At 42.3% G+C, this 19,100-nt stretch overlaps 1 pseudogene; it reads left to right on the top strand.

Annotated features, from left to right (window-relative positions):
* Window positions 1–4,941: 4,941 nt before the first annotated feature.
* On the top strand, window positions 4,942–9,447 carry LOC136548525 (uncharacterized; annotated as a pseudogene).
* Window positions 9,448–19,100: the final 9,653 nt, after the last annotated feature.

A 19,100-nucleotide genomic window follows, 5' to 3' on the forward strand; every position in this document is an offset into this window, starting at 1 on the left:
CATATGTATTATTTTTAGTACTATATGAGAACAACTAGTTTCGGGCTAAGACTTTTATGAGTGGTAGATGTTATCAAAACAAGGCTACTACACAAATTTCATATGCTCAGGTTTAATAGATTAATTATTACAAAAAAGACAAATTGCTATTGCAAGAAAACATGTGAGAGCAAGATAAATCCAAAACACACTATTTTCTACAAACACATGGCCATATTATGTATCAACATGACACAACAATATCATACCAAGGTAATGAACAACATTTTCCATTTTTATACCTTTATAAAAAATATAACTTATTTAAAACCAATTATCAAGCAATAAACAAGTTAAATCAATCATACTACATCCAATAAACCTGAAATTTTTACCATAGCACAAATATATCATAAGTAGAGTACAATAAAATTTTCATACAAATTAGAGCACCACAACTTAAGATATGAATTTATTCCTAGAAAAAACTAATTAACATAGACAAATAAAAGCAGCAAAAACCTTCTACTGAGATATGCCATATTATGACTCCACTACATATATCTACTCTCAAGGATTCCAAAAAGTCTTCATTTGCTATTTTACGATTTTTCTATGATTTATTATGATTTTTCAAAGTTTTAGCAAAATAAATGCAATAAAGGAAAAACACATTTGCACCGAGGCCCATGAACTTCCACGAAAATAAGTTCCAGCAAAAAGGTCCTTCTAGGCACTATTCACATGAGTCATAGACTTTGCACTTAGCCCCCTGCACTTGTTTCTATTGTTGGGCTAGGTCCTTCGCCTTCTCTTCTTCACGGGACAGAGCAGGGGATGGCTTAGGGCTGGCCAGCCTTGGCCAGCAGTGGCCTGTAGCAGCGGGGAATGGCGGGGGAGTTCTAGGGGGCGGCTCACACCTGTGGGTGGCCTCGGCTCAGCCTGAGGCTGACCGTGGCTACCTGGCCATGTGCGCCAGTGGCAGCCGTGGCAACCATGTAGTGGCAACAACGGAGGCGCGGCTCTAACGATCGAGTGGCAGCGGCATGGATAGCCTAGGCCCACACATGGCCAAGGGAGATAGCTTTGAGCAAGGAGGATGTGTGGAGGAGCAGGAGTGCCGACGGCAGTGAGCTCTTCTCAGCCATGGTGGTGCTCGGCGTCCGTGCTCTAGCGCAGAACGAGGAGGGGAGTGAGGGGCAGCGCGAGTGTTAGAGAAAGCGAATAAGGGAGGGGAGGAGCTCGGGCATCCACTTCTAGAGGGCATAGAGGCATGGCAAAAGAGGTGGGATGTGCGTCGGTATGGTAGGGCGCGCTCTCGCGCATGAAGGCCACATCGGCATTTTGTCGGACACCTAGCTTGTGTGGTTTAGCCCAACTTGGAGACCATTTCTAGGGCTAGCTATGGGCCGAACTAGACTATGGGTCTTGAAACAAAGTTGCTCCATTCTATTTTCTCTACAACTTGTATTTAGGGTGCTCAACCATTTGAGCAACAGATTAGTGGGTAATTAGCACCCAACATGATAATGTCAGCACATTGACAGCGATGAGCAAAAATCCAAATTGATGGTCAAAACAAAGTCAAACTGGTGCCATCTTTTTGCATGCTCTTCTCCAAAACATATAGTCCAACTTTTATATTTGGCTCAACTTGAGTTGCTTAACAAAAATTTGAGAACATGAAATGCCAATCATCATCAATATTGTAATCTTAAACAGCCAAAATTTTTAGATCCAAAATAGCACTAGGTTTAGTTTTGAGGCGTCAGTTTGACTAAGTTAGGGCCCAAACTAGCTCTTGACCCTTAAATAAAGTCAGTTGTACACCTCTTGATCTACAACTTTGCTTAAAGGATCATGGACTGGTTCAGCTTGGTTAGGAAGATACAAGACTCCAAAATAGGGTATACAAAACTAAAAACTGAGATATAGTTAACTCCTAGAAATAGTTAGTCTTTGCTAACTTTGAAACTAACTTCAAAGATCCAAATGAAGTCCAAACTTGATGAGACTTGCTTCATTGTTTCCAGCACAAAGTGTACTTCAAATCCTATTAAGGAAACCAGTTGAGTTACCATATGAATTTGGAAGATAAAAATGTCACAACATGTGAACTCGCTGTTGCCGATCAGGGACAAATATTTGAGAGCCCAAAGGAGCACTGCATTCAAACTTGAGGCCACTATTTGAGCCAATTAGGAGTTGAATCAGGGCTTGGTCCAAAAATAAAGTTTGTTGTACTCCATTCAAACTTCAACTTTTATTTAAGGTCCAACTCCATGCAAGCATCCAAATAGTTGGTCAAGATAGGTCAAACCATACCATGAAAAAGACAATTTTAGCTATTCCCGCACTTAGAAGCATTTTCTTGACATTTGCTCAACATGAACCCTTCATAACTTTTGTTCATGAGTTTAAGTAGAGTTGTCTAAGCAGGGTTGCAAGGTTTGATTGACACCACATGTTCTCATTCACATAGTAGTGCACTTCAAGCAAGATTATAACTTATCATTGCATGTGACTTCTGGGGTCCAAACTTCATGAAACTTTTCCACTGGTCAAGATGGATGCATATTGATGTAATGTATATGAAACAAGGATGTTTAACATTACACTTGGGTAATCTTAACAAGGGTTCGCATGTAAGCAAAGTGTATTGTCCAAGTCCAAGTTGGGGCTCATTTTCATAGGTTTGACCTCAATACCTTCATCATTACTTCTAGATTATGAACTAGAGATCATAATCATTGCTTGACATATCCTACTTAAGCATAATTTCATTGCTTAACTCATGGCTAACCCCTAGAGTGTTACAGCAAGTGGCATTGGTGCCCTGTGGTTGTGCCATGAGGGTATAGCCAGGTGCTCAATAGTGTGATAGGAAATGCTTTGCTCATGCCAGTTTCATTCGAGGCGTGAGTGCCATAGATGGACATAGTGAGCACAAGGTGCATGTGCACATCTACGAGCATCGCTAACGCATGGTTGATGAGGTCCCTGTAGAAAAAATCATGGCGCAAAGGCCGAACACACGGAGGGGTCATTGGCCTTGGCCCGGTAGCAGGTAGGGGTTGGAAAGGTCAGGCATTGTGGTGGTAGGTCGAGGACTGGGGCAAGGTGTGCATGGGAAGGGTGCTTGGCTTCTTGATGTGCTGGTGGTGCAATGGTGATCGACGGTGCATGGGGGCCGGGCTTATATAGGCGTGTGGGTGGGTGGAATTGATGGTGCATTAACTCGCACCCCTCGAAAGATGGAGCACCTACGTTGGGAACCAGCACGAGCAGACAATGGACTCCTGGGTAAACACGACGTCTCTTCTTGGGGAACTAAAGGGCCGCGACCAATCGAAGGACTAGGTAAAATGGTGACTCTTCATGGGAACTGCACGACCAATGTGGCCTAGAGAGTTGAAGGGCCTATGCACAAAGTAGGGATAGGTAATCACTCGAAGGAATAAATTCCTTCAAACTTACCGAAATTAGGTGATAGCTTAATGGTTTGTCCGCTGCTCTGGAACTTGTAGGCTTCAATTTCGATTCAGGGATGCAACACATTTTTTGCATTTTCTTTCAATTTATATTCCTTCATTTTTAATTTACAAGTTTTTTAGTCCTAATTTTTTGCCAATTTAGGTTTATACAATTCCAATATATATTTTCTTAAGTCCTAACACAATGTGCATGAGTGGATGCTATCATAAATACAAAGGTAAGTGTATATCACTAGCTTGGTTTATCACAAATACAAATATAAAGATAAGTGTTTCTTGGTGTCAGGAACCCAAACCTAGGTAAAGATAGTCACGCTGTAAAAAGATGGTTTGTGCAATAAATCCTATCCTTAAGGAGATCGATTACCAATTTGCACTGAAACATTGTCTTAGCTCCCACATGAAATCAGCTCAAGGCAAAGAAGGTGACATTGAACATGATACACCTATATGATATGCCATATATATGATACACCTATATGATACACATTTGATCAAACAAGATTCCAACTTGCCTATTCATAAGCCCCTAGTACCTTGGACACATTCAAAAAGGTCTGTTCATTGTAGAGTATGTAAATAGTAAAGCAAATGACAAAATGTTAATACAAGAGGTCAAGTAGCACAATGCAAATAAAACCACATGAAAGGAAAAAGTTTTCCAAGAAATTGGAAAAAAGAATCACCTGATTTGGTCAATAAATGCGAAATCTAAACACGTTTAACGTTTTTACAATGAATCAAAATAAAAAAGATGAACGCCATGAACTGAACTAGAACAGCATATGAACCCGGTGCCGACAAATGGGTCCCTCATGTTAGTGGCACACCTGGCCCAAAATTATGTATAATAATGTTGACAAGCAAGAAGTGAAACAAAACAACCAATAACTAATGGTGTTTGCGATAGTGATATAAATCGATGTTCTAAGTTCAATCCTTGTTCACCATCCTTTTTCCACTTATTTTTTTGTAATGTTTGCCGAAAATTGGCTTGGCGCCCGCATGCAGCCATTTACCGCCTAATACCCCGCCCATTATGCGAACAAAACAAATCTTAACCTCCCCACTTCCTCATTATCCTCCCCATCTCCTCCAATTCTTTCCTTTCCCTCCTCCAACTTGGTTCCTGGTCTACACCTGCCGCCACCACTTGTCTTCGCCATCGCGTCGTCATTGGTGGGGCACCAGGTGCAGGACAGCCCAAGGCTACCACGACGTGCCTCCCCATCGTCGGTGCTCAAGCCTCAAGGACTCTTGGACTTCCTCTTCGTCAGAGTTACGGCAACCCTAGGGCCATTGATCTATTCACTTTTCACTTACGAAAGAGTAATGCATGTACCTATGTGTCTATGTAGTTAACTTGTTCAATGTAGTTGGACTACATATTGCATAAATGGAGACTCAATCGACGTCACTTGTGTTCAACATGCCAACACTTGCTTCATTGTCCAGACCTAGGGCGAAGATGTTGCTTTTTCAAACACCTTTGTCTAGGACGGTGACACCTCCTGCTGATGAAGATGGAGGTGATGGCAGCCAATCACAAGAAAACCTTCAGCATTCCACTCAGGATGACAACAGGTAACGATACAATGTCTATCTGGATGCTTCAATAAACGATAGTCAGATGCTTCAATAATATGAAGGACACATTATTGTTTTCCATTCTCAAGTTGTTCCTTCTTTAAATATTGTTTAGGGTGTGCTTATGTTTCTCATTACATTCTATGACAGCTCAGAACAAACATGGACTGTTTCTTTAACTTGCAAGGGGGCACCGGGGGACAACAATTTGCTCAGTATACAAATAGCCAGGGACGAGCTCACATTTGGTAACTTAATAACAGTGAAATCAAATTTGGAGTATGGTACCAGGGACTACTTGTACTATAAGAGGAGAAGTGGTAACTCTGTGGCAACACTAAATGAGATCGAATATGATGTCGATGCAAATGCAATGATATCAAGTAATGTAGAGGAGAGGGAGGTCAAATTAGTATTGTCAAGGGATCAAATAATAGAGTGAACTATGGACATGACACCCATTAAATTGCCAAGAACTAGTGGCATCAAATAGTGAACATTCCATAGATGGGTCACTTGATGATTACAAGGTGTGGCTTAATAATATGCATAGACAGGGCCAAGGCATGGGTAAGTTATGTTGCTGCCCTATTATGAATTGTTATATTATATTATATTGCAATGGCCAGATCACTAATAGCAGCATGGCTTTCACAGATTTTGAAGATATATATAGGGATGACACAGTCAAGACTTACAAAGAATGGTTAAGGGTGCAAGGACAACTAGATCAAATTAGTAATATATACCTTCTTTTCCCAAAATGTCAACCAACTTATTATTAGTCCTTCACAATACATTTATAATTTACACTTAGTCTGCAGGTGCATATGGCAACCCTACAAATCAGATAGATTTACTAAATTGAAGTCAAGATAGCAATCCAACACCACCTCTGAACTAGCTATCACATGCTCGTGTATGAGAAAACATAGGGAGATAGTAAGTGATGCTTATTGTGATTTTATTTTGATGTTTAGTTTAGTTTTCCCTATGTAAATGATTTTGTTTAATCTCTTGCACTATATATTGTTTTGATGGACAAGACTCCCAAAAGAGGAAGGCACGAGGTACTGTGAAAGGATTAGCAGCCAACCACAAGAGATCCAAGCAGGGCAGTTAGAAGCTTAAAGTCCAATTCTCTAGATGTGGAGGAGTTGTAGGTGAGAACGCACGCACATTTACTGATGAAATAGTAGTGTACACCAGGAAAAAAGCACCACTCATTGGGGTGAGAACATGGAAGGATATCCACCAAGATGTCAAAAATTCAATAATATCTGATATGATGGTAAGTTTCTGATTTGTTTTTGCTAGCATGCATAGTTTTGGTACTAAATTATATAAGAAGTGACCTAGAATTTATGTTTTATATATTGAACAACATAAGTGGGACATTGAGAATAACAAAGAAAACAGGAAAAAGATATGGACCATCGCTAATGAGCGTTACAAAGGATGGCGAGCAACATTTAGTGCTACGTATAGGGCATACACCACCTATGAGGAGAGAATGAGACATAAGCCAAAAGTGTTGGACATTGTTGAATGGCACTATCTGGTTTTGTATTTTGGCAAGACAAATTTTTAGGTTTGATGACCTTTACTTTATTAACTCCGCCTATGGTGGGGCGCCTTTGGTGTCGCAGCATAGCAGGTCCCAAGCCCTAGTAAAGGAGGAGGGTTGTGTTAGGCGTGGCGAGCCAATGTAAAAACTTAGCCACTTAAATGGAGATGAAACCCGAAAGAAAATCGTTGGGGCGTAACCCTCTTAGCGACGTGCCATATCGGAACCCAGGGTATGGTGTTAAATGGGCAAGGGCCGGGTCAGTCACCCCCGTGACACGTCGTGTCGTGATCTAGGCATGGTGTCAAGTAACCAAGGATCGGGTCGTCGCTTCCTTAGTGGCGCGCTACATCGGCGCCCGGGTGTAGTGAAAAATAAGCAAGGGTCTTCGCATCAGAGTCGATGGGTGCGAAGGGTAAGGAAGCTAGTCGAACCAACTAGGATCCGTTTAGGTAGTTGGAATGTAGGGTCACTTACAGGTAAGTTAAGAGAATTAGTTGATACCACGACTAGGAGGCGTGTAAATATATTATGCGTTCAAGAGACTAAATGGAAGGGTCAGAAGGTGAAGGAGGTGGATAATACAGGTTTCAAGCTTTGGTATACAGGGACAGTCGCTGAATAGAAATGGAGTAGGAGTTTTGATTGATAAGAGCCTCAAGAATGGTGTGGTGGGAGTGAGAAGGCAAGGAGATAGGATTATCTTAGTCAAGCTTGTCGTTGGTGATATGGTCTTGAATGTAATTAGTGCGTATGCCCCCCAAGTAGGCCTCGACAAGAGTGCTAAGAGACAGTTCTGGGAAGACTTAGATGGCCTGGTTAGAGCTATACCTAGTAGTGAGAAGCTTTTTATAGGAGGAGATCTTAATGGGCATGTAGGTACTACAAGCGCAGGTTTCGAGGCAATTCATGGAGGTTTTGGGTATGGTAGTAGGAATCAGGAGGGGGAGGAAGCTCTAGACTTCGCGGTAGCTTTTGACCTGATGATAGCCAACACTTTCTTTAGAAAGAGAGAATCTCATCTAGTGACCTTCAGTAGCGGACAACACTGTAGTCAGATTGACTTTGTCCTCGCAAGAAGAAAGGACAAACGAGCATGCTTGGATTGCAAGGTGATACCAGGGGAGTGTGTTGTTTCTCAACATAAGCTTTTGGTGGCAGATTTTCGTTTTCAGATGCGTGCCCGTAGGGATAAACAAGCTAAGATTGAAAGAACAAAGTGGTGGAAACTGAAAGGGGAGACGTCAGAGGTATTTAGGGAAAGGGTTATCAAAGGGGGCTCTTGGAAGGAAGAAGACGACATAAACAATATGTGGGACAAGATGGCAACCAACATTCGGAAGGTAGCCTCAGAGGTGTGTGGAGTAACCAAAGGAAGAGGACATGAGGCTAAAGATACTTGGTGGTGGAACGAGGAAGTCCAAAGGGCTATTAAGGAGAAGAAAGAATGCTATAGACGCTTGTACCATGACAGGAGTGTAATCAACTCCTTGTGCAGAGGATTAGTTGTAAGAATTCTCAAAATCAGTAGAATGTAAAGGTACACCATCGGGTAGGATCAAAGACTTTTTCTCAGTGTTGCTTTGAGAAGGTAATAACTTCAGAAGCACATGGCCATGCTTCCTTACCTTTTGAAATATCAGCTAATTTGTTACATTCTTGCCTAATTAGACAGACCCAATAACTAGGTGATGAGCCAAATGATTTGGAGCTTTTCATGATCACACACAGTAAGAATGGCCAACGGATAAGCCAAGAATCTAGGGATGTCTATGTGAGTATATAATAGTTTGTACAAACCTTATTAACTGATGCAAAGTGAACCCCTACAAAATCATTTTCAATTAACTACTTCAACTATCTTCCTTTGTTAGGATAATGCATGCAGCATAATTTCAGAGAGGGAAATAGATGGAGAAGCACTCATCATCTCAGTCGTGGAGCAAAATCAGATTTTCCAGTCAGCCTACCAGGAAACAAGAAACTACAAATCAACCAAGATCTATGCTAATGGATACATGGTAAAATACCCAACTAGAAGGCAACTATTGTCTGAGGATTACCAGTACCAAGTACATCAGGAATCGACACTAGCCGAAGCATTTTCAAAGCTATAAGAGAGATTAGAATCTCAAGAGGCTGAAAGGGAAGCCCAAAGGGAAGAACATAGGCATTAGATGGCAGAAATGATGAAGGCAAGGGAGGCCGATAGAGAAGCTCTTAGGCAAGAGTTTATGGCAATGATGCAAGCAACACATGTACAAGTATCAGTACAACAGGTAATAGTTGGCTACAAACCATGCATCATTTTCGTAGTTTCAAACTCCACTCATGATTTTTCTAACCAAAATTGAAATGTAGGCTAACAAAGATGGGGGACAAAAAGCAGAGGTTGCTGCTACAACAAACATGGATGAAGAAAATGTAAATACAGAAAGTGAAGAAATACCACATCAGCATGTAGTTTGAGAACTGAAGAGTGTTTAATGTTGTCATGTGATAGTCCTTAGTATGAGGCATAATTTTCCCTCCATCTATTGATTTGTAGGAAAACCAAGATAGCATCCCACCACAAACACAACTTGTAGCTACAACAGCGGCAGGTGCAAGTAATGGTCGCACAACTAGAAATAGTGCTATGAATAAGACTCAAACTGGCCAAAACAAAGGAGGGGATACGACAGTTAGTTTTACTACTACTAAAGCACTAAGGGATGCTGTGGCTAAGAAACGAGCATTATCCAAAAGGAATCAACAAGCTGGCAAAGCACAGGTGATTTTTGACTCCACTACCTGTGAATATTTCTAAATCAGATTTAGTTAGGCTAGTTCTTGTTACTGTAAAGTGAAATGATACTTAGCTGAATACTAAGTTTCTATTTGCTAAATATACCAATGCTAATGATTGTTTCAAGGAGCAAGATAGAGTTTGAGTGGAGCGCACAACTGATGGACGGTCAATGTAAAGCCAACCTTTGCTATAGTGCTACACATAGCTTATTACATTTTGAACTGTTCAAAGTAGCTACTATGCGTCAGATACCTTATGTGTTTCAGTTGTTGTGCGTGTGTTATCAACTAAGTTTGACATTGGATGTGGTTTCATTAATGAGTTGTACGAACAAAGCATGTTTTGGATTAATGGATGTCTAAATGCTTCTTTCATCATATATTGTTCGGCATGCAATTATTGTTTGAGGCAAACAAAGCATTGCAATATGAACTATCGACAAAATAATTTGGACATTGCAATATATGATATAGCAACAAACAAACGGTGTTGCAAAAACATCATAGCAACAGAATAGTGGGTGTTGCAATAGAGTCTCCAAACTGTAGCAACACAATATTAGCGTGGCAATAGAGGGTCCAACAATAGCAACCAGTATTGATCATTACAATAGAGAGGCAACCCCTAGCAACCAAACATTTACCGTGGCAATACACAGATGCACCTATAGCAACCACAATGTTTAGTGCTGCAATAAGAGGATACCTCTCGCAACCAAATATTTATCGTGGCAATAGACGGTTCCACCTATAGCAACCAGTATTGATCGTTCCAATAGAGAGGCTACCTCTAGCAACCAAATATTTATCGTGGCAATAGATGGTTCCACCTATAGCAACCATCGAGATAGCATGGCAATAGAGGGTCCATCTATTGCAATGCTATTGATGCGTGGCAATAAGGTCTATTGCAACACCAAATATCGTTGCTAGTGCACCTATTGCCACACTTTGGGTTCATGGCAATAGGTATTTCTGGTGTTGCAATAGGGGAAAATCTATTGCAACACCAAGGAGAGTTGTTGGGCAAACCTTTCCCCATGGTTACTATGGCAATGCCTGCCAACAAAATTTTTCTGTTGCAATTTTGACTTTCGCAACCATTTTTGGTATATTGCAATGCTTTTAGGCCGTTGCATCATGGTAAAACCTTGTAGTGACCTCGCTGGCATCAGGAGGTTTCCAAGAACTCCCCCCAAATAGGATGGCTAGGTTGTTGCACTAGACGATGACATGGGTTTGTTGGCTATACCATAGATCTGTCAGTGTGGTCGGTGCCCAAACCCACACACCGACGGCGCAGTCGTCCCTCCATGTAGCTAACGTCCCCTTGATGGTGCCTACCTAGGACATGGCCATCCTTGTGTCCCTAGAATTTCATCATTTACTGCACCGCTATCTTCTCTAAATGGGACAACATCAAAGTGCCTTCCACCGAGAAAAGTGTTCTCCAATGGCCAAAAAATGACTCCAAGCAGGACTGCAGATCCATAGTGCCACAAAACAAATTTGATGGGTTGTGTAGCACCCCTAGGTGTTAGCAACATGCTAAGCAGTGGGTTTGAGCTCAAACATGACATGTTAAGTGATAATCAGGAGCTTTAGTTCCTTATCTCAGAGTGGTGATGAAGGTGTTGAGGTCAAATCTATGAAAATGAGCCCCAACTTGAACTTGGACAATACACCTTGCTTACATGTTGACCCTTTTTAGATGTAGGCTTGAGTAGTGTTCAACAGTGCCGCTTTCATGAGCATCACCTTAGCATCAAGCCATCTTGGCAATTAGAAAAGTTTCATGAAGTTTAGAATCAAGAAGTCACATGAAATGAGAAGTTGTCCTTGTTGGAATTGCTTCATCAGGTGAATGGGAATATGGGATGTTGACAAAACCTTACTACCTTGCCCAAATGACTCTAATTGAACTCTACAACAAAAGTCATGAAAGGTTCATGTTGAGCAAATGTCAAGAAAATGCCTCAATCGGTCAAAAACCCTAATTCCAAGGTTTATCGTGATGCTGCTGTGACCAAGATGAAACTATAATTTTGGAACCAGATATGAAGTTTGACCTTAAATAGAAGTTGAAGTTTAAGTTATGCATAGAAAACTTTGTTTTTGGACCCAGCCCTAAATCAACCTAGAAGCATGTCAAATAGTGGCTCAAAGTTGGAATCCAGTGCTATTTTCAGGTTCTCTTTTTTTAGCTAAGTCTGAGAAATGAACTTCGTCGGTTTTAGTTTTGATGAAGCTCTCTTTGGGAAATTGTATCTAGCAAACCAGTTAGATTTGGACCAAGATCCTTTAATCAATGTTGTAGAGCAAGATGTGTACAACAAACATTGTTTAAAGACCCAATCCTAAATTCTCCTCTAAGCTTGTCAAACAGAGGTCACAAGTTTCAATGAGCTGCTGTTTTCAGCTCATGAAATATTATATGTCTAGAATTCATCTTCCTCGACATTGACATCCCGCGTTCTCCAAAATTTATTAAGCAACTTGAGTTGAGCCAAAAATAAAGGTGGGAGTTTATATTGTGGAGATGAGCATGTAAAAAGTTGGACTTAGTTTGACCTGGTTTGACCTTCCAAAACCAACAAAACCGAAGAACTACCTTAATCCTCATTGTTTTCATTAACAGTGTCAACTTTGTACATAATTGTCTCCTAATATGTTGCCCTAATGACCTAAGTGCCTTAATAAAAGTTGGAGAGCATCAGGAGTACAACAAACTTTGTTCAAGGCCCATTCCTCAAATCGGCCTGTAGCTAGCCAAAAAATAGCGGCCATCGTACCCACACCATCAGCCCACCACATGCTCGACGAATTGCCGATGCATCCTCCATGCACTGAGAGCGGGCCCCACCATTGCTGTCGTGTGCTCCTATGCTGCTCTCTCTCCCTCTCGCACGTGTGACGGCAGCAAGCGCTCCCAGGCATTATTTCTCGCTCACTCTCACCCTCCTACCATCGGTGCTCCTGCTTCTCCACGTGTCCTCCTCGCTCAAAGCCATCTCCCTCAGCTGCATGCGGGTCTAGGTTGTGCACGTTCACTGCTACTCAGTCGCTGAAGCCACGCCTCCATTGCTACCGTTGCGCAGCCGCCATAGTACGTCCCTGGCGCATGTGGCCAAGCCATGGTTAGGCCACCACAGGGTGCTTGCCACCTCCAACCATGCTAGGGCTAGGCGCCAACATGGCTGGTCTCCCACCGCTGCCAACTCCTATCGGCCAAGGCCAGCCATCCCCAACCTGCTCAGTTGCCTATAAGACAAAGAAGGGGAGATAAGGAAATAGAAACTCTTTGCAGGGTTCCTAATGCAAGATTTCTAGAGAAAAAGGATTTACATTTGTGGGCTTAGATGATTTGTGAGATCTGCAATGTTCCAGATGCAAAAGTGGTTTTCCTTTTCTTTTTCTTATATGCATCTAAATTAGATCAAACTTTGGAAAATCGTAGTGAATTGCAGAAATATCATAAAATAGCAAATGAATATGTTTTGGAATCCTTGTAAGTAGATCTATGCAGTAGTTCCATAATATCATATGTTTTAGTAGAAAGTTTTTACTGCACATATTTATATTTGTAAATTAGGGTTTTCTAGGAATAAATTCATAGCTATAGTTGTGTTGCTTCAAATGAGGTGAAATTTTAATGGTAGGTTACTAATGTCATATGTGTGTTGTGGTAAAAATTTTAGGTTTATTGGTGCATCTACGACTGAGTTTTTGATTTAACTTGCTTAGTGCTTAATAAATGGTTTTGAATAAGTTATAATTTTTATGAAGGTGTAAAAATGGAAAATATTGTTCCTCTACCATTGTATAATGTTTTCTACCTTAATAACATATAATATGGCCATGAGTTTGCAGAAAATATTGAATTTCATATTTATCTTGTTCTTACATGTTTATTGATAATTAAGATTTGTCTTTTTCATAGTAATGAAATTATAAAACCTAACTATGTAATCTTTATACAATAGTCCTATTTTGATAACATCATTCATTCATAAAAATATGAGCTCCAAACTATATGTTTGCAACACCACCTAAAAATAATATATAGGTTTTAATATATATAAAAGCTAATGAGAGCTTAGTAGCAAATAATCAAATGAATATTCTTGTGATGCTTTTGATGCATGTGGTTTGAGCTAAAGGTGGTATGTTCACATTCATGATGGTTGGAGGTGTCAATAGTTTGTGTATGCTCTCTTGTGAATATAACAACTAGTGTTTACATTACTCATGCATACTTGTTAATTTTTTCATATTCCTTGTTTTAATATATGATTAGGGTGCTCCCCATGCTAACCATAACTAAGGTTGAGTAACCATGTTAATAGTAGTTTGTGATCCATGTAATTATAATTAGTCATACATGTATAATCTTGTTAAAGAACTAGATGAAGAACCTTGTTGCATATATGCAGAAATGGCTGCATGTACGGTTTATGTGGTGGTGATATTTTCATGGTGCACATGATGTTTCCTATAAATGTGGTTAATACCAAGATGTAGATAAATTCCTTATCTTGCTTGTCCTAAAGTTTCATGATTTTACGCCTGATGGTTTAGGAGTTATAGATTTTACAAGTTTGTTGTCAGCTTTGCATGTGCTCTGAACAGATCTGAATGATTATATTGTTTGGCTTATTTAAACATGGAATCATATATTGGTGACAATAGAAGATTTGTAGTTCTTTTGTTAAGATTTCCAAAATGTCTAAGTGCACCACTTTTGCTAGCGTAGAAAACCGGTTATAGTTGTTCCAAGTGTTATGGAAGATTCTATCCAAATCTGGACAGAGATGCCTTCTTGGTGTTGTTTAACCTTGTTAGACTGTAGAACCATATTAAGATGATAATAAGAAAGTTATAGATAACTTAATAAGATTTTTATAAAGTTAAGAATCATGTTTGTTGGATGATTAAAACTTTAGTTATGCATTTCTAAAGTTCATGTTAGTTTTCTGTCCAAGTTGGTGCAGATTGGCTTGTTAGTGTTTTTCAACATTTTTAACCTTTGACTCAGCTCTAGGTGTAAATAACAAAGTTGTAGATAATTTTCCTAAGCTTTTTAGAAAGTCTTGGACCACCTTTGTTGGATAACTATATCTCTAGTTATGGTTAAAACAAGTGGCTATTATGCTGCTGCCCAGAATCTGAGCATGTACCTAAAGTTGTTTGCTTCACTTTGCATTGCTTTATATGCTTGTTAGTGTTAGCTCATGACACTACTAGAGTTAAATTGATCTACCTAAGTGTGGGGTACGACCCCAGATACCCATGATAGACCACATAGGCTGCACCCCTAGGGGTGGCCTAGCCCACAAGATGAAGTCTTGCGGAGCACGACACTGCTCGGTGCATTCCGCAAGACATCGGGAAGATATCCTGAAGATACTACAAGATCTATTTGGATATGTATGATCCCATGATTCCTATAATCTGTTATTACTTTCTAGTTATCTCCTAGATCTAACTGACTTGTAACCCTGCCCCCAGACTATATAAGGCTGGCAGGGACCTCCTCCAAACACACGCAATATCATACGATAGCCAATACAATCCAACAAACCATAGGAGTAGGGTATTACACCGCGCTAATGGCCTGAACCTGTCTAACTCTTGTGTCTCTATTGCCTTCTTGTTCTCAATTATACGCATCTCTACCGATCAATCTACCTTCATGGGATACCCCTCGAAGGACTGCCGATGATATTCTATCGATAGTTGACGTGCCAGGTAGGGGTGTGCATGTTGTTTCCATGTCAAACAAGATAGTATGTTTTGTAGGCTCTTCGTCCCTCCCATAGCCTAGCTAGATCTTCATGGTCGGATCGATCTCCTAGATCATCAACGCTGACGGAGTCAGAGAGCTCATCGAGATGATGCAGATCGATTCTACGCCGATCACCCCAACACCTACGACTGCAGATCTGATCTAGGAACTGCCTCTAAGGTTGTCTTCATCAACAATTCACCACCCGCTACCCAAGGTGAATCAACAATGATGATCTAATCACATCCATCGATCAGGTTGGCCAGAAGCTCACCGATTGCCTCTCCATCGCAGAATCAACTCTGACCACTCTGGTTCAATGCCGACCACCCTATGATTTAGATCTATCAGAGGCTAGTTAGGAAACGCTAAGGGTTATGGCCCTATCCTTTGGGATCACTAGCATCGTTGACACCTATCAAGATGCCCTAAGGGGCAAATTCACTGACCAGGTTGGAGATATCCATCCTCTCACTGACCAGATCACCGACCGGCTCTCGCCAACTGTCAACATGCTACACATCAGCCGACACCCCAAAGCATCCCTCCAAACCATCCTAGAGGAAAATCCAGACTTCGAGTCCCTAGGGCTCTATAGAGACTATTGTCGAAACCACTGCCATACAACCTCCTCTCCCACCCTTCCGAGGAGGTAGAATTTTCAATGTCAGCGTCAATAGCCCCCCACAGGATAGGGAAACCGAGGAGGACCACACTGCTCATGTCAATAGGAACATCAACCATGCACAGCGTGGAGCAAATGAGGTTGCCCTTATGCTAGCCGAGGCTGCTCACAACAATCAGCTCGACTCGCAAGGAAGGCCACACCCACTCCTAATGCAACCTCGATGATGAATTTGTCCATGTTGATGGCCACTGATGTCTACAAGACGCCAAGTGCCAACTTGGTCGTGGCCGCCAATGAGCTCACCTGGCTCCCACAAACACTGGAGGTCACCTAGGTCGCCGCCATGCTTAAAGCGGTGCACTGCTACAGTCAACGAGATCCACCAGGATCAAAGACCTTCCTACTCAATGAGCTTGATTCACTGATCCGCTGTGCCAAGATCTAATCGCCTACTCTAGCCAAAGTCATTTCACCGACCAGCACTGCGACGATGGGCAACCTCTCTAGGGGGGAGCTAGGGGCAACCGCATCAACCACCCTCGCCAACATGACCAGGAAGTCAACCAGGACATTCAAGCACACATCAACAATCTTTGAGACACGTGATGTCATATCGACAAGGGCTGTTTCTCTAGCCATGAAAATGAAGTACGCCGCTAGTTAAGAATATGAGCAAGAGTTTAGTAATCCAGATTCAGCCCTCCTAGCCACTCAACGCTGGCAACACCACAGATCATGACGGTGATGATCCTAAAGGGCCCCAAGCATTCATGAGGGCACTTCAGACACTCCAGTGCCCCCATGGTTTCAAAATCACTAGGGCGAGCCCTATGAGGGACGAATGGACCCCACACAGTGGCTACAAGCTTATGCCACTGCTGTGCATGCCACTGGGGGAGATACTAGCGTCATGGCAAACTATCTTATCATCATGCTCACACCAAGTTCAATGAACTAGTTCACAAGCCTCGCCTCATACTCCATTGGATCCTAGGAAGAGCTGAAGAAGGTCTTTACCAACAACTACATGTCTACATGTACTCGGTCGGGCACCAAACATGATCTGAATCACATCTACCATAAGCCACTCGAGGTCCTCCATAGCTACATCATATGCTTTTCCAAGATGAGGAATTCTATTCCTAACATCATGGAAGCTGAGGTCATCACCACCTTTGTCCGAGGAATCCATCACCGTGACCTCCTCTCCAAGTTCAATTGCAAGCTACCAAAAGAGATTGGTGAGATGATTACGACCACCAATCAGTACATCGAAGCCGACAAGGCCAAAGTACGCTTCAATGAGGATGTAGTCACTCATTGCCCAATTCACTATAGCAACGAGTGACCAAATGACCAATGCCACAATGACCACTGCTATGATGACCATAGTCACCATCAGGACAGTGGCCGTGATTGGCCAGAAGGGTCCAAATCTGGCCAATATCGGCATTGTCGACCAGAGCACATTGTTGTCGCCATTGATGAACCTTGCACCAAGCACAACTACGATGAGCAGTACAAGAAGATCCTCGAAGGCCCATGTCCTCTCCACAAAAATAGCAAGCATAAGATGAAGGACTGCCTTGGTTTGGCTAAGGAATTCTAGGCTAAAAAGTCAGACAACGACAATAACGACGGAGCCAGAGGCCGCCGACCACCTAGGGACAACAACAATGCCTTCCAAGATCATGATAAAGTGGTTGCCACCATCTTTGAGGGCCTCGCCGCCACTGAAAGCAGAAGAAATTGGAAGCTCACCGCACACTAGGTGCTTGTCGTCAACATAGAAGACGCCATTCGCCAACCCTAGCTACCGCCCCTATTCTAAGGTTTCCATCACCTTTAGCAGGGCCGACTAGTGGGTGGACATCCCTTACATAGGGCATTTCCCCCTTGTTCTTGATGCAATCATCAGGAAAAGTGCTTTTCAGGAAAGTACTCATCGACGGCGGAAGCACCCTGAACCTCCTCTTTGCCAGAGCCCTAAAGGAGCTAGGACTTGGGATAGGAGACCTCGCACCCTCCAACTCCTCCTTCTAGGGTGTGGTACCTAGCAGGGCATCCAAACCAGCTTGGAGAGATCACCCTCCTAGTATAGTTCGGCATGGCTAGCAACTATCCGCATCGAGCACATCAACTTCTATGTCGCCGACTTCAACACCGCCTACCATGCCATACTTGGTCGGCTAGCTCTAGCCAAGTTCATGGCCATACCGCACTATGCCTATCTGGTGCTGAAGATGCCTTCACCTACAGGAGTCCTGGCCCTATGGGCCTACCTCTCCATCACCTATGCCTACGAGATAGAGAGTCTCGACCTCATCGAAGCCACCAACCTCTCCATCTAGATGGCTGGCATGGTCACCAACGCCAAGATGGTGCCCGCCGACAACCTAGAGATCCTAGTGCTAGAGACTATGCGTGCCTCCACAAATTCCAAGGAAATGAAAGAGGTCGGCCTCGGCCTCGACGACCCCACCAAGACCATGAAGATTGGGGCTCACCTCGACCCCAAATAGGAAAGCACACTCATCTCCTTCCAACGTGCCAACACCGACGTGTTTGCTTGGAAACCTATAGACATGCCAGGGGTACCGTGGGAGAAGATCGAGTACTCCTTGAATGTCTCACCGACCACCAAACTGATCAAGCAGAAACTCTGATGATTCATGCCAGACAAGAAGGAGGCTACTAGGGTAGAAATAAAATGGCTCCTAGCTATTGGATTTATTAAAGAAGTATATCATCCTAAGTGGTTAGCAAACCCTATTCATGTTCAAAAACTACCCTAAAGACTAGAGAATGTGCGTTGATTACATCAATCCCAACAAACACTGCCCTAAAGACCCCTTCGGTCTTCCTTGGATAGACGAGGTTGTAGACTTCACCGCCGGCTACAAACTGCTCTCCTTCCTCGACTGTTACTCTGGCTATCACCAGATATCCTTGAAAGAGGATGACCAGATCAAAACATCGTTCATCATGCCTTTTGGTGCATATTGCTATACCACCATGTCCTTCAGACTCAAGAACACCGAGGCGACCTACCAAAGGGCCATCTAGATGTGCCTCGATCAATAGATAGGCCGCACTATTGAAGCCTACATCGATGATGTGGTCATCAAGTCCAAGACCGCCGATAAACTCATTGCCTGACCTCGAAGAAACACTCGCCAACCTAAAATGATATAGATGGAAGTTGAACCCTTCAAAGTGCATCTTTGGAGTTCCATCTAGCATACTCCTATGCTACATCGTCAGCGCCCG

Source organism: Miscanthus floridulus, chromosome 4 (genome assembly GCF_019320115.1).
Source record: "Miscanthus floridulus cultivar M001 chromosome 4, ASM1932011v1, whole genome shotgun sequence".
In the NCBI taxonomy this organism is placed as follows: Eukaryota; Viridiplantae; Streptophyta; class Magnoliopsida; order Poales; family Poaceae; genus Miscanthus; species Miscanthus floridulus.